Source organism: Pelophylax lessonae (assembly GCF_965119305.1).
Source record: "Pelophylax lessonae genome assembly, chromosome: 4".
In the NCBI taxonomy this organism is placed as follows: domain Eukaryota; kingdom Metazoa; phylum Chordata; class Amphibia; order Anura; family Ranidae; genus Pelophylax; species Pelophylax lessonae.
The window spans coordinates 106,251,488-106,267,156 of NC_138771.1; the positions used below are offsets into that span (position 1 = coordinate 106,251,488).

Sequence of the window (15,669 nt, forward strand, 5' to 3'; positions counted from 1 at the left end):
TATGAATTATAAGACAGGTTAGGCTGCATTGTGCAATACGGCTGAAATGTAAGCCAACTAACAAGACATTGAAAGTAAGTGATATATTATTTAAATAGTCTACAGACCGGCTAAATATTCATCTGCCTGCAGTCCTTTTTTAATGATGTTAAAATCCAAATAAAGTTACTGTCCATCCAAAACTATTATTGTTTTCCATTAATTATTTCTCCAAATTAAATGTGCTGGAGACTGCAGTGTCCAGTGTTAACGCTTTCCTGTGATGACTGGAAGTTTAGGGAAGCAGCACAAAAAGCAGTAGCCAACAGTATTGAAAGTTGTAAACTACAAGTTCTAAGGTAAGAAATTTAACACATAGTGTACTGGGAAATTTTTTTTTTTTTTTTATTGTGCTCAATGTGCTAAACTAAAAAACACTAAGGGTTAAAAATAAATACTGACGCATAAAAAAAGGATTCTTACTATGGAACATCACTCTAGTTCTAAACTCATTATATGTGTATGTTAGAAAAAAAGGTTTCAGCAGTAACACCGCGTAAAACTATTTAAATAATGACATTGCTGATTTAGGGTCCATGCACACTGGGCTTAAAAAAACACTGGTTCTTTTGGCGGAGAAAAACGCTCATATAAAGCAATTTTGTAGTGGTGTTTAGGAGCGTTTAACTTTTTTTTCTGCCAGAAAACTCTCCTCAGTATTACTGTTTGCATTAGCATAAAACATGCAGTATTGCCTTTACCCTATGCTATTAGTTGATTGTAATAGGCAAAGCTTTTATTTAATGCCTACTAAATTCACCACACGTATTTTGTTTTATTGATTTTTGTGATGCTCTTCATCACAAATGCAAATATATATTTAATTCAACATCAATACAATATCTATTTATGTGAAAAAAGGTCTACTGTAAGTACATAGATTATGAACTGGGCCTTTGCTTCTAACAATCCACCTATGTTCTGGCTGCTTGAATCATGCAAAAGAAAAACAAAATCAGCATCAAGGCAATATTTATTTATTTATTCCTATGACCTAGCCCTGAGACTGCCAGGTAATTCTGTCCCCAGCCCTTACTATATATATATATATATATATACATACACACACACACACACACACACACACACACACTATATTAAAAGTATTGGGAAGTCTGCCTTTACATGCACATGAACGTTAATGGCATTCCAGTCTTAAGCCCTGTACACACGCGTCGAAAACTGGCAAGGAATTTTCGGCCAACGTCCGATCTGCCGATTTTCGGCTTGTTAGTATGATGCTTCCGACAACCAACTCCGACTTTTCGGCCGAAAAAAAAATCTGGTGTGCAGACTAAAAAATTTATGTTGGCCATCAACACAACGGCCGATTTTCGTGTAGTCAGTACAGATTTCGAAAGGGAAAAATCTGATGAGCAAGTCTGGGCATGCTCAGTGAAGAAAGAACACAAAGAAAGCAACCCAACACATGACATCAGTTCTGAAGTAGAATTTTGTTGGATGAGAAAATTCGTGTGCAGTCTAGGCACATTCCAACCAACAAAACACAACTCTGGACAAAAGACGGACGATCGGTCGGCCGAAAGTCGTTGCGTGTGTACGGGGCTTAAGTCTGTAAGGTTCATTATTGAGTTGGCCCACCCATCGCAGCTATAACAGCTTCAACTCTTCTGGGAAGGCTCCACAAGGTTTCAGAGTGTGTTCATGGGAATGTTTGACCATTCTTCCAGAAGTGCATTTGTGTGGTCAGTGACTGATTTTGGTCGGGAAGGCCTGGCTCGCAGTCTCCACGCTAATTCACCCTAAAGGTGTTCTATCGGGTTGAGGTCAGGACTCTGTGCAGGCCAGTCAAGTTCCTCCATCCCAAACTCGCCCAATCATGACTTTATGGACCATGCTTTGTGCACTGGTCCAAAATCATTTGGTCCAGTCTTGGGTCTTTCGGTGGAGGAACTTGACTGGCCTGCACAGGGGCCTGACCTTAACCCAATAGAACACCTTTGGGAGGAATGAGAGGGGAGACTGCGAGCCAGGCCTTCTCAACCAACATCCATGCCTGCCCTCACAAATGCACTTCTGGAAGAATGGTCAAACATCCCCATAGACACACTCCTAAACCTTGTGGACAGGCTTTCCAAAAGAGTTGAAGCTGTTATAGCTGCAAAGGGTTAGCCAACACAATATTGAACCCCACAGACTGGGTTGCCGTTAAAGTTCATGTGCGTGTAAAGGCAGGTGTCCCAATACTTTTAACAATATAGTGTGTGTGAGTGTGTGTGTATATATATATATATACAGTGCCTTGCGAAAGTATGCGGCCCCCTTGAACTTTGCGACCTTTTGCCACATTTCAGGCTTCACAAAAAATTACAGTTTTATATCTTTATGTTTGAAGAATCAACAAGTGGGACACAATCATGAAGTGGAGCAAAATGTATTGGATATTTCAAACTATGTTAACAAATAAAAAACTGAATAATTGGGCGTGCAAAATTATTCAGCCCCTTTACTTTCAGTGCAGCAAACTCTCTCCAGAAGTTCAGTGAGGATCTCTGAATGATCCAATGTTGACCTAAATGACTAACGATGATAAATAGAATCCACCTGTGTGTAATCAAGTCTCCGTATAAATGCACCTGCACTGTGATAGTCTACGAGGTCCGTTTAAAGAGAGCATCATGAAGAACAAGGAACACACCAGGCAGGTCCGAGATACTGTTGTGGAGAAGTTAAAAGCCGGATTTGGATACAAAAAGATTTCCCAAGCTTTAAACATCCCAAGGAGCACTGTGCAAGTGATAATATTGAAATGGAAGGAGTATCAGATCACTGCAAATCTACGAAGACCTGGCCGTCCCTCTAAACTTTCAGCTCATACAAGGAGAAGACTGATCAGAGATGCAGCCAAGAGGCCCATGATCACTCTGGATGAACTGCAGAGATCTACAGCTGAGGTGGGAGACTCTGTCCATAGGACAACAATCAGTCGTATACTGCACAAATCTGGCCTTTATGGAAGAGTGGCAAGAAGAAAGCCATTTCTTAAAGATATCCATAAAATGTGTTGTTTAAAGTTTGCCACAAGCCACCTGGGAGACACACCAAACATGTGGAAGAAGGTGCTCTGGTCAGATGAAACCAAAATCGAACTTTTTGGCAACAATGCAAAACGTTATGTTTGGCGTAAAAGCAACACAGCTCATCACCCTGAACACACCATCCCCACTGTCAAACATGGTGGTGGCAGCATCATGGTTTGGGCCTGCTTTTCTTCAGCAGGGATAGGGAAGATGGTTAAAATTGATGGGAAGATGGATGGAGCCAAATACAGGACCATTCTGGAAGAAAACCTGATGGAGTCTGCAAAAGACCTGAGACTAGGACAGAGATTTGTCTTCCAACAAGACAATGATCCAAAACATAAAGCAAAATCTACAATTGAATGGTTCACAAATAAACATATCCAGGTGTTAGAATGGCCAAGTCAAAGTCCAGACCTGAATCCAATCGAGAATCTGTGGAAAGAACTGAAAACTGCTGTTCACAAACGCTCTCCATCCAACCTCACTGAGCTCAAGCTGTTTTGCAAGGAGGAATGGGCAAAAATTTCAGTCTCTCGATGTGCAAAACTGATAGAGACATACCCCAAGTGACTTACAGCTGTAATCGCAGCAAAAGGTGGCGCTACAAAGTATTAAATTAAGGGGGCTGGATAATTTTGCACAACCAATTTTTCAGTTTTTTATTTGTTAAAAAAGTTTGAAATATCCAATAAATTTCGTTCCACTTCATGATTGTGTCCCACTTGTTGTTGATTCTTCACAAAAAAATACAGTTTTATATCTTTATGTTTGAAGCCTGAAATGTGGCAAAAGGTTGAAAAGTTCAAGGGGGCCGAATACTTTCGCAAAGCACTGTATAGATATGAATATCAATCCCCCACTCCTCCTGTAGTATGGAACCCAGGGTAAGGTCAGCACATGTATCAGCTTTTTTCCCTACTGCAGTGTTTTGCCTGTCATTTTGGGGGAAGCCTCAGTAGGTAAGCAGACCTTGCTTGAAGTGCAAGGTACACTTCGATACAACGAATAACAGACGATGCAATGGAATCACACTGAAGACATTACAAAGGAGGTTATTAAATACTGTTGTAAGAGTATTAACAGTATGCAAGGGACATGATTTCCCTCTTTTTATTAATAATAGTACACACAATTAAAACACGTGGCCCCCCTTAATACATTAAACATGAGCTGTGTTATCCCTAAAACATATTTTTTTCTATGTGCTTGAAACTTTCAGTTGCAGTTGCTGCAGTGCACTTCTGCAGTCAAGTTAAACTACTAAAACATACTAAAGTTTTCATTTTGTTGTGCTATCAGAGCAGTTTATTTTTTTATATAAAAATAAAAGTATCCTAAATTGGTTGTTTTAGTCGTGTTGAATTGCTAATTTTCAACTACATTCAAGCTAAGCTAACAATAAAAGACTTTTGGGTTACAAGTAATTTCCAGTTTGTATCTTCTCATAAGGAATGATTACCAAAGAACTATTCACTATCCTAAAATGAGCAACACATTTTGTTTTGGGTGATTTGGCTGGAAATTAGCCTTTCAGATACCCCATAGTTACAGTGTCTTGAAAAAGTATTCATACCCCTTGAAATGTTCCACATTTTTGCATGTTACAACTAAGAACATAAATGTTTTTTATTGTAATTTTATGTGATATAGCAACAAAAAAATTGCACAAACAGTAAATGTGAAGTGGGAGGAAAATGATAAATGGTTTTCAAAATTTTTTACAAATAAATATTTGAAAAGTGTGGCGTGCATTTGTATTCAGCCCCTTTACTCTGATACCCCTAACTAAAATCTAGTGGAACCAATTGCCTTCAGAAGTCACCTAATTAGTAAATAGAGTCCACCTGTGTGTAATCCCAGTATTATAGCTGTTCCATGGAAGCCCTTAGAGGTTTGTTAGAAAACCTTAGTGAACAAACAATATCATGAAGGCCAAGGAACATGCCAAACAGGTCAGGGATAAAGTTGTGGAGAATTTTAAACATCTCACAGAGCACTGTTAAATCCATCATCCAAAAATGGAAAGAGTATGGTATGCGTATTGGCAAACCTACCAAGAAATGGCCATCCACCTAAACTGACAAGCCGGGCAAGGAGAGCGTTAATCAGAGAAGCAGCCAAGAGGCCCATGGTAACTCTGGCGGAGCTGCAGAGATCAACAGCTCAGGTGGGACAATCTGTCCACAGGACAACTATTAGTCATGCACTCCACAAATCTGGGCTTCATAGAAGAGTGGCGAGAAGAAAGCCATTGTTGGAAGAAAGCCGTAAGATGTCTCATTTGCAGTTTACAAGAAGCCATGTGTGTGTGTGTGTGTGTGGGGGGGGGGGGGGACACAGCAAACATTTGGAAGAAGGTGATCTGGTCAGATGAGACCAAAATTTAACTCTTTGGCCTGAAAGTAAAATGCTATCTGTGGCAGAAAACTAACACTGCACATCCCCCTGAACACACCATCCCCACCGTGAAACATGGTGGCTGCAGTTTTACGCTACACTGTGGGAATGCTTTTTTTCAGCAGGGACAGGGAAGCTAGTTAGAGCTGATGGGACGATGAAGCAAAATACAGGGTAATCTTAGAAGAAAACCTGTTAGAGTCTGCAAAAGACTTGAGACTGTGGCAGAGGTTCACCTTCCAGCAGGATAATGACTCTAAACATACAGCCAGAGCTATAATGGAATGGTTTAGAACAAAGCATATTCATGTGTTAGAATGGCCCAGGCAAAGTCCAGACCTAAATCCAATTGGGAATCTGTGGCAAGACTTGAAAATTGCTACTCACAGATGCTTTCCATCCAATCCGACAAAGCTTGAGCTATTTTGCAAAGAAGAATGGGCAAACATGTGACTCTCTAAATGTGCAAAGCTGGTAGAGACATACCCAAAAAGACCTGCAGCTGTAATTGGAGGGAAAGGTGGTTCTACAAAGTATTGACTCAGGGGGGCTGAATACTAATGCATGCCACACATTTCACATATTTGTTTAAAAACATTTTGAAAAGCATTTATCGTTATCCTTCCACTTCACAATTATGTGCCATGTAGTGTTGATCTATCACATAAAATCCCAATAAAATACATTTACGTTTTTGGTTGTAACATGAAAAAAGGGGAAGATTTTGTGGGGTATGAATACTTGTACAGGCGCTGTACATAGTTAATCTGGATTTAAAAAAGACACAAGTCCATCCAGTTCAACCAATAGAGGAAGAAAAAAAAAAAAAACACACACAAATAGAAAACCTCCATATATAGTACACTATCTAATACCCACAGTTGATCCAGAGGAAGGCAAAAAAAAAAAAAACAATAAACCATGATCTAATTTTTTACAGTGGGAAAAAAAATTCCTTCCTGATCCCCCAAGTCAGATATTCCCTGGATTCCCATATTTTAGGAAGCTCTGCCATACCTCACCAAAGCTTCTCTATTTATATACAGTGCTGTACCACCGTAGCTTTCTAATAATGCAAAAAATTGCAAATTTAAGTGATACTCCTTATTGGTTAACATGAGTTATTATGGAAGCAAGCTATTGGGATAACACAGATCCCTTTTTCAAGCTGATGAAGATATCTGGGTTATCACGACAGCTTGCATCCTTGATAATTCAAGTTAGTCAATAAAAGGGTATCACCTAAAGTGATTGTACACTCTCACCTTGTAAATCATCCCATAAAAACCGTGGTGGTTTGGTGGTTTAACCCCATCCGGGGAAGGTGGAGAGGCGTTTGTCGGCCATTTCTTGGGATTACTTCCACAGGCAGCAAGCTCTGCTGTGGTTATCTACTGATTTTTCTACCGGGTAGCCCTGCCCCACATTATTCTCAAGGAACAATTGTATTGTTTGGACTTATCCTGACCCTGATAAACAACTACAGGTGGTTAGTATTAAGGACACGATTTATACCTCTATCTATATTGTCTTCAAGTTGTTCCTGGCCGCTGACTCCCCCTTCCTTGTTAAAATACTGAGGCTCTGCGCCCTATACCATGTTGACATTTTTTATTATATACAGAGTACTGAATTATTAGCTCCAGAAGAAGCTTTCCAAGTGAAACATGTCAAGCAACCTGGCTTTATGAATATTCTGTATATTTATCATCACATCAACCGATCTCGATGGACGGCAGTGCACGCACCTGTCGTCTTGTGTGGGATCCTGTGGATGTGAAGTACCTCAAAATACAGCAATTAGTATTCTTTGTGTGTGTGTTTATTCTTTATCACTGTATTATGGAGGCTACATATTCTGACGCCTTTCTTGAAGCGAGTCATTTATGTTTGTGATGTATTTTTATTCATATATCAATCAAATAGTTAATTTTAATATACTCAGTGCCTTTAAAGTCCATGTTTCTCCAACAACCTATTTCTAGTCCAAGTAGGACGTGGCACTTATATACACTCATGTGCGCTCATATACTGCTATCTGGTAGCGCATACAAATTTAAGTGTTAATGTATGGGCAACATTTGAGAAAAAAAAGCAAGCATCCAGAAACAATTAGGCAGCACGATTTTAGCAAGGTTGTCCAGTTTTATGGCAAAATCACACTTCTCCGTGAAATCGCAGAGAAGCCTCTGCTTTGCTGCTGTGCTAGGGGGCAGTGTGATACACAATTCATCTCATTGCACTGCTCCCTTTTTTTTTTCTTGCTTTGTACTAGCTACACTTGATATACTACAATCTCACACTACGCTGCCCAACATTGCAATACGATTTGGGCCAGTGCACTGCAACATAGAATGCATTTTCTCTCATATACAAAATAGCTGCTTTGCTAGACATGATCACTGAGCATAGTCATGACATCAGAATAAAGCCACTCACATCCCTACTTGCCCTCATGCATCTTAAAACACCCTTAATTAAAACAGACTGGAATGTAATATTGTGATACTAAAATTTGATTGCCATTGCTGCAAAGTACTGCACAGTACTACGTGTTTAACCACTTGCCGACCAGTCACGTTGACTGTACTGAGGCAAAGTGGCTCGTTCCCGTCCAGCGACGTAGACCTTCCCCGATCGTCGGGGAATCTAGTTTGGAGATCCGCCCGCTTTGTTTCCTAAGTGACAGGCAGGGTCAGATTGCAGGGTTCAGCATAGCTGAACCTGCGATCTGTCCCTGTGTCACTCAGTCACCTCCCCCCACACACGTCAGTAAGCACCAGGCATACATTAACCCCTCCCTCTCAAATAAAAATTAACCCCTTCCCTGCCAGTGTAATTTTTACAGTAACAGTGCATATGTATAGCACTGATTACTGTAGTAATGTCACTGGTACCCCCAAAAGTGTCAAAAATGTCAGTCAAGGGTCCGATCTGTCCGCTGCAATGTCTCAGTCCCGCAAAAAAAATCGTAGATCGCCGCCATTACGCAATAAAAAAAAAACATCAAAAATGACAGAAATCTTTCCCTTAGTTAGTAAACGCAATAACTTTTGCGCAAGCCAATAAAAATACACTTATTGTGATTTTTTTTTACCAAACATAGGTAGCAGAAAACAAATTGGCCAAAAATGTAAAAAAATTTTGATTTTTACATTTTTTTGGGGGGAATTTCATATAAAAAAAATTGAAAAATATTGTTATTTTTTCAAAATTTACGCATTTGTTTGTTTATAGCGCAAAAAGTAAAAATTGCACAGGTGATCAAATACCACCAAAAGAAATCTCTGTTTGTGGGGAAAAAAAGGAAGTAAATTTCGTTTGGGTACTGCGTCACCTGACCGTGCAATTGTCCGTTAAAGTCGCACAGTGCCGAATTGCAAAAAGTGGCCTGGACGTAAGACAGCAAAATCCTCCGGAGGTAAAGTGGTTAAAATGCATGCATGAGCTATAGAAAGTGCTGGCTCAAAGATATGATAGAATAGATCAGTATAACATTTTGAAAGCATTTTGTTTTTGTGCCATGATGGATCTAGTAATAAAACTGTTCATTAGTAGCCACAGTGGAGCCAACTTAGTGGAATCTTGGCTTCAAGAACTCTACTTAGTTAGGTCAAGCCACAGTCCTACCAAGAAGACATAGTGTACCTTTCATGAATCTGATTCTTTTCTGCATGCACTTCTACCTCTAGCAACAGCATATTTTATACTGGAATAAAAAGAAATCTTGAAGTACAAACAAGGGTTTAGATTTATCTTCTCAGTGTTGCCTTAGGGAAGCTGAGGTCTAGCCAAAATGCGTTTTCTTCATCTGTCACCTAAATACTCCTGCTGCCCCTAAGCAAAATAAGGGAAAGCCAAGGTTTCTCTTTTGTTTTGTTTTCAAATAAGACAATGTCACCCACATTCCAGGCTGAAAATCCAAAAGGTAATATTTTTTCTCAAGCATTTCTTCCACTTAACAAAACAACTTTCAGATTTCTTTATTTTGTGAACTCGGGCTTAGAAAACTCTTTGACGGTGGTATCTATTAATAAATGCTTTAGTTCTCAGTATAGTACTTTGAGTTGAACAACTGAATATATTAACTTCCTTACAGGGAGAACCACTTTGTGAATCTTTACAGTCATTTGAAAGTTAACTCTCTTCTACAATACTTCTATTTAGGCTGGAGGTACTGTACATGAGTGCATTGTTAGGAAAATAAATGAGTGAGTTAAAGAAATATTGCTACAAAAGATAAATGAACCTGAACTCTGATGCAGCAAATAACCCAGCAGAACAGATAAAGCATCTGCATGTACTGTAGATGCGGCACAAAAGAAGCATTCATGTCTTTCTATGGGAACACAATAGGCTTTCCGAACTTTTAAGCAAAGCACATAAGAGCCTATTTATTAAAGGCCAAAGTTCAATCTTTTAGTCCATTGATTAAGAAATGCCATTTTACTGTTACCAAAAAAATGCTGATTATGTAACGGTATGGCATAGTAGAGTTCAAATATCCTGAAGTGGCCATGAAAGGTGTTGACTGCAAATAAAAAAAAGTAGCGTAGAGTATTTTGAATTAATTAGACTGCAAAAAAGCTTTGCAGTTGCTCTAAAAGCATTATTAGGATGGATTTAGGTACAATTAATAGTGTTTTTTCTTTTCTTTTATAACATTATATTCTACTATGCAGAGCTTAAAGCCACACTCCTGCAAATATGTCATCTTAAAGACCAGCTACAGGCTATTTTTTCAAAGGTCCCATAGGAACAAAAAAGCTGCTCAGGCTGCTATGCTAAACTTCAGTCTAGAACTATTCCCCACAATACCTCTTCTTCTCAGTCTTTTGGGATGAATGATGCCGAGTTACTCAAACCAAAACATGTAGGTAAGACTGAGTGCAGGGCGTCATGGCTCCACCCTTGAAAACAGCACCCTGTACTAACAGTGTTATGATGCAGTATTTTCTTCATCATCCAGAAGCATCCACTAACAGGAAAGGAAGATGACCCAACACATCAACTCTGTGTATAAGGTATCCTGGATTGAGGCATTTGAGATTGCATCATACCCTAATTATTTTTAGCTACAACAGAAGGATCAATGAGGGCTGCATTGTTCTTTATTTTTGTAAATAGCTGCTAAGGGCCACATCTTTGTTTATACTTTTTTTTCTATAATCATTGGATACCAGTTGCATTTTTTCATCATTTTTAAATGTATACATGGGCAGACATGCCTACTCAATCATCTTAAAACTGAAAGTCAACTGCAATAAAAAATATTCACCAGCACAAATACCTTGTCTATGTACACATAGACTTTGTACAAAAGAAATGTGGATTATGTCCAGTTCACAAATAGACAAATTAACTCTAAAGACTAGCTAAGAAGGACATTACCAATTGTAAATACCTACATTATTTTTATGAAACACTAATAGATATAGTTTATCTGCTAATTCCATAGAGTACAGTACTGGACACATGATCTTTAGTATTACCTTCTGGTGACTGGACACTGATAAAGAAAAACTAGGGATATTCCCAGTATAAAAAAGATTTTACTGGTGAGTCAAAAATTCTATTTTCTTAACCGTACAGTACATGACATTGGATCCCTAATCTTAACCATGGGCCATACAAAAAAAGTCCTACTAGTAGTAGTAATAAACACAGCAAACAAACACTAATAAGTCCAAATCTCAACAAGTCAAGAAAGGGCTCAAAAAGCAGCTTGTAGCACCAATGCCCTAAACTAGCATCAGATGAGTTCTAAACATCCACCAGCTATAAATCAATGTGTGAACAAAAAAAGAAAAAAAAAGAAAAACAGGTGTCAGCCTTGTAAATCTTGAAACTAGAGTAGATGTCTGATGCTGAAAAGCCCATAAAGCACTAATGGATCTGGTAGAGAAAGGATCCTCAAACTACGGCCCTCCAGCTGTTGCAGAACTACACATTCCATTAGGCATTGTAAAACTCTGACGTTCACAGACACGACAAGGCATGGTGGGAATTGTAGTTCCTGAACAACTGGAGGGCCATAGTTTGAAGACCCCTGTGGTAGAGTTTGTCCTAACAGGAAAGGGTGACCCTTATCCTTTAGGCTATAGGCTTGTATATTGACCTGCCTAATGTACCTAGTAATAGTGCAGTGAAAAGCAGGAAGCCCACTTTGGAAACCTGTGAAAATGACAAAGAGGGATCCAAGGATAGCAGAAAGGTAGAGTCTGACAGTGCATACCATGTCAAGATAGTGGAGAGAAATCACCTTGGGATGTTTTAGAGCAGTACAAAAGGGAAAAAATAAAATTTCCTTGTTGAGGTAGGAGGAGGAAACCACCTTAGTAGGTTTTTAGCCTCAAACTACCTTGTCCATGTGTAACAATGGAATAGCATCTTTACAGGGTAAGGAAATTAATTCACAGGTCCCGCCTCACACAACCACCTTGTGGATGAGGGTAGACATGGTTTGAAAGAGTGACCTTCAAAGGGCCAAAAGAACCAGGCAAATATCCAATGGAGTCTCATCTACAGGGAATGTGCAAGGGGACCATTATGCACAAAACCCCACACAAAGGCTTTAACTAAGAAATGAGACACTGGCATTCTCTGAAACAGAATGGCCAGGACCCAGATTCTTCCCTTTAGCGTACTTAAGGCCAGATTTTGATGCAGAGCAGACTTAACAGTAAGGACAGGATACACCCTACAGCGTACTTTCTAGGATGGAATTTCATAGCCTTGAAATATGCAAGTAGGCTCTCCAGGTTCAATGGTAGACTTTGCAAGAAGATGATTTCCTAGCTTTCAGGAGGGTAAAACCTAGTACATACTAATACCCGCTGGTTTGAACAAAAAAGACCTGACAGCTCTGGTCGAAGCAGCTGTACTAACAATCCGATGTTAGTACAGCCATCTCCCCCGCTGCGCTATTGTGTTCTGACAGGGGGATGGCCCCCATGCCATTGGCTGAGAGTGCTCATCTGGAGCCAGTCGGCCACCACACAATTTTAATGAGCGACATGTTAGATATTTATTTACTTGGCATAACATCATCTTTTATATTTGTTATTGAAATAATGGTAGTATATGGTGTCTGTGTGAAGTAACATTGATTGAAATATATTTTTTTGGGAAAATTTGTGTTTAAACATTGCTTTTGCAAATTTTGTGCGTCATAAAAAATTGCAACAACCACAATTTTATTCACCAGGGCTTCTGCTTTAAAAAAATATGCAGTATAATGTTTTGGGTTTCTAAGTAATTTTCAAGCAATAGTATGCAGATTTTAACATGTATGTGATCAATGTCAGAATTGGCCCAGTTTTGAAGTGGATTAGGTAATAGATGGCTGGGTCCAGAGGGACAGCCCGCTTCTTAAGGAACCCCTCCTCAAGAGGATATTTCTGGGCAAAGTGCTTAGGAGGGGGACAAATTTTCCCATGGTGAGTCAGTCCCTGTACAAAAATTTGCTCTAGGATTGAATTCACAGGGAAGTACTTAAAAGGTTTGGGCATTTCAAGGGAACCCAGGCAGAGGGATTTCAACTGATAAACACTCTTCCTGATTTCAGTTCCATAAGGCAGGGAAGGCTCTGCAGGAAGCATTTATGAGTGGAGAGTCTGGAGACTTTGCAGGAGAGGCTAATGGGGCCCATGTGCAGCCCCTGTGTTCTTTAGGGTCCAATAGATGCCTCAGAGGAATTGAAGATACAGACTGAGTACAGTGGTCAGGGCTAAGAAAATTTGGCCTTTTGGAGGAGAGACATCCCCCCCCCCGTGTTAGCTCTTACCTTAGATCTTCCACGTGTGGTACTACATCCCCAGAGGGGTACTAACAACAGCCAATGCAGGTTGGGAATGGTTAATGCTGTCTGTGCCAGAAACGTAGCAGCCTGAGCACAGGTAGTATCCTCGAGTTGCTGCAGGAGCAATGCTGATCCAGTGTTCTGCATGCCAAGATAGGAAAGATAATGGCACGTGCAAATGCAGTAAACTCGAAGAAACCAAGTAGCCCAAGGGAAATGCAGAGAAGTTTCTAAATAGCAAATGGTGTCACATTTCAAAAAGAGAAGTGCAATTGGCCCTCCTACTTAAGGTATCAACGTCATTTAAAGTGTCACAGCAGGCACTCCAATAGACCCCAGGGGATTGGAGCACAGCACACTTGACCCCGGGAAGGACTGTTAGCCCAGCATCACCACAGTAGATTGCCTTCTTCCAGGAGCATGGTATTAGGGACAAGTCCCATCCTGGCTTTACCCTGCACAATGGACATACCCCTGTAGAGATCTTTAGGCACAAGGGTTCATGGGCTGATGGACCAAGGCCCTGGACCTGTACTGCGAAGCAACATGTGCCAATGCAAGCTCCTATGCAGGATCCAGTGTCCCTAACAAAGTTTCAAGGTAACCCCTTCTTCCAGGTGGGTTTGGGGTTCGGACCTCCATGGTTCAGTAGAGGAGTAAACTGATCCAGAGAGCTAAAGGAACACAATGCATTGGCTATGAAACAGTTCAAGCATGATAAAAGAATCTTAAAGAAAAAAAAATCATAAAAAAAAGAAGCTTTTCCAAGTAAAGAGAAAACATCCAGCTCCTAAAGACACTAACAAAATCTGAGGCTTGCTGGGAGTGGGAGGGGTTATATAAGGAATGTCGCTGCAGTTTTTTTTGCCAGTGTCCAATCACCTGAAGGTATCTACATATTGTGCTGCGTTGTGACCCAGTCATCTCAGTACAATTATGTGGTCACTGCTCTATTCTATCTTTCTGTCAGCAAGTTCCTGATGTTTGATTGGCAGTGCTATACAATAAAGTAGAAACTCAATGTTATAAAATGCTGCCCCTCTTTCTCCAAGTCTAAATCATACTGAACAGTTGACACAGGAAGGTTATATAAAGGCAGATTTACACATACTTATACTAGCTTATAGTAACTGAATTGAATAACGTTTTGGTGACAAGATCCAAATGTTCCCAGTCACAACAGACAGCTATGCTGGTGGATGCCCATGTTGAATTTTAATACTGCTAATTGGTTTTCAAAGCTTAAAGTTGTAGTAAACACTGTACTACCATTTGTACCTACAGGTAAACCTATAATAAGGCTTACCTGTAGGTACTGTAAATATCTTCTAAACCTGCACAGTTTAGGAGATATTCAGAGTGCATGCAGCCGATTACATCATTAGTGCATGTGCTGAACCTTCAGAGCCCATGCTGGAAATGGTGGCTTCTGCACGCATGTGCGGTAATGACATCATCGCGCCCCCAGCCACTCGTGTAGCCAGAGGCCTCGGACCTGGAAGGAAGACCAAGGGAAGTTTCCCATAATGTGCATGGCCCTGCAGGTTTTTTTTTTTTTATTAACCACCAGTGGTTTACTACCGCTTTAAAGTAATACTGTATAACTCTAAACTGAGCATATCATGACAACTGATAAGTAGAGGTTAAATTTAGTGAAAACTGCATGCAAATCTATAACTACATCTACAGTCCTATGCAAATCTGGATATTTTACACTCCCCTTTCCCCTGCAACTTTCAGGAGGGGCAAGAGACAATCTCCACTTTCCAGAGAAATAAAAAAAGCATTTGCACATATGTGCATTTATATTTGCACCATATATATATATATATATATATATATATATATATATATATATATATATGTACATATATCTCTGGATCTATTCATGCTTTAGAATGAATGTAACTTAACTGCATAAACTGACCCTATTACTAAAGTAAATAGCTGTAGGTGAACGCAAATAAAAATAATTTACTTGAAATGCTGTGCGACAGCTCTGAATCTGCTGGGGTTACGGATATTACATTGAGATGGTAGCGCCAAGCAGCAGTTTCAGGGCTTTTGGATATCTACAGTGCATCTGGAAAGTATTCACAGCACTTCACTTTTTCCACATTTTGTTATGTTACAGCCTTATTCCAAAATGTATTAAATGTATCATTTTCCTCAAAATTCTAAAAATAATACCCCATAATGACAACAAGAAAAAAATGTGTTTGAAATCTTTGCAAATTTATTAAAAATGAAAAAAATCACATGTACGTAGGAATTTGCAGCCTTTGCTTAATAGTTTGTTGAATCACCTTTGGCACCAACTACAGCCTCAAGCCTTTTTGAGTATGATGCTACAAGCTTGGCACACCTATGTTTGAGCAGTTTCTCCCA

At 39.7% G+C, this 15,669-nt stretch overlaps 1 protein-coding gene across 2 annotated transcripts in view; it reads right to left on the minus strand.

Moving 5' to 3' along the window:
- The window catches only part of THSD4 (thrombospondin type 1 domain containing 4), a 997,759-nt gene that overhangs the window by 19,229 nt on the left and 962,861 nt on the right, over positions 1 to 15,669 (minus strand). The window lies entirely within an intron of this gene.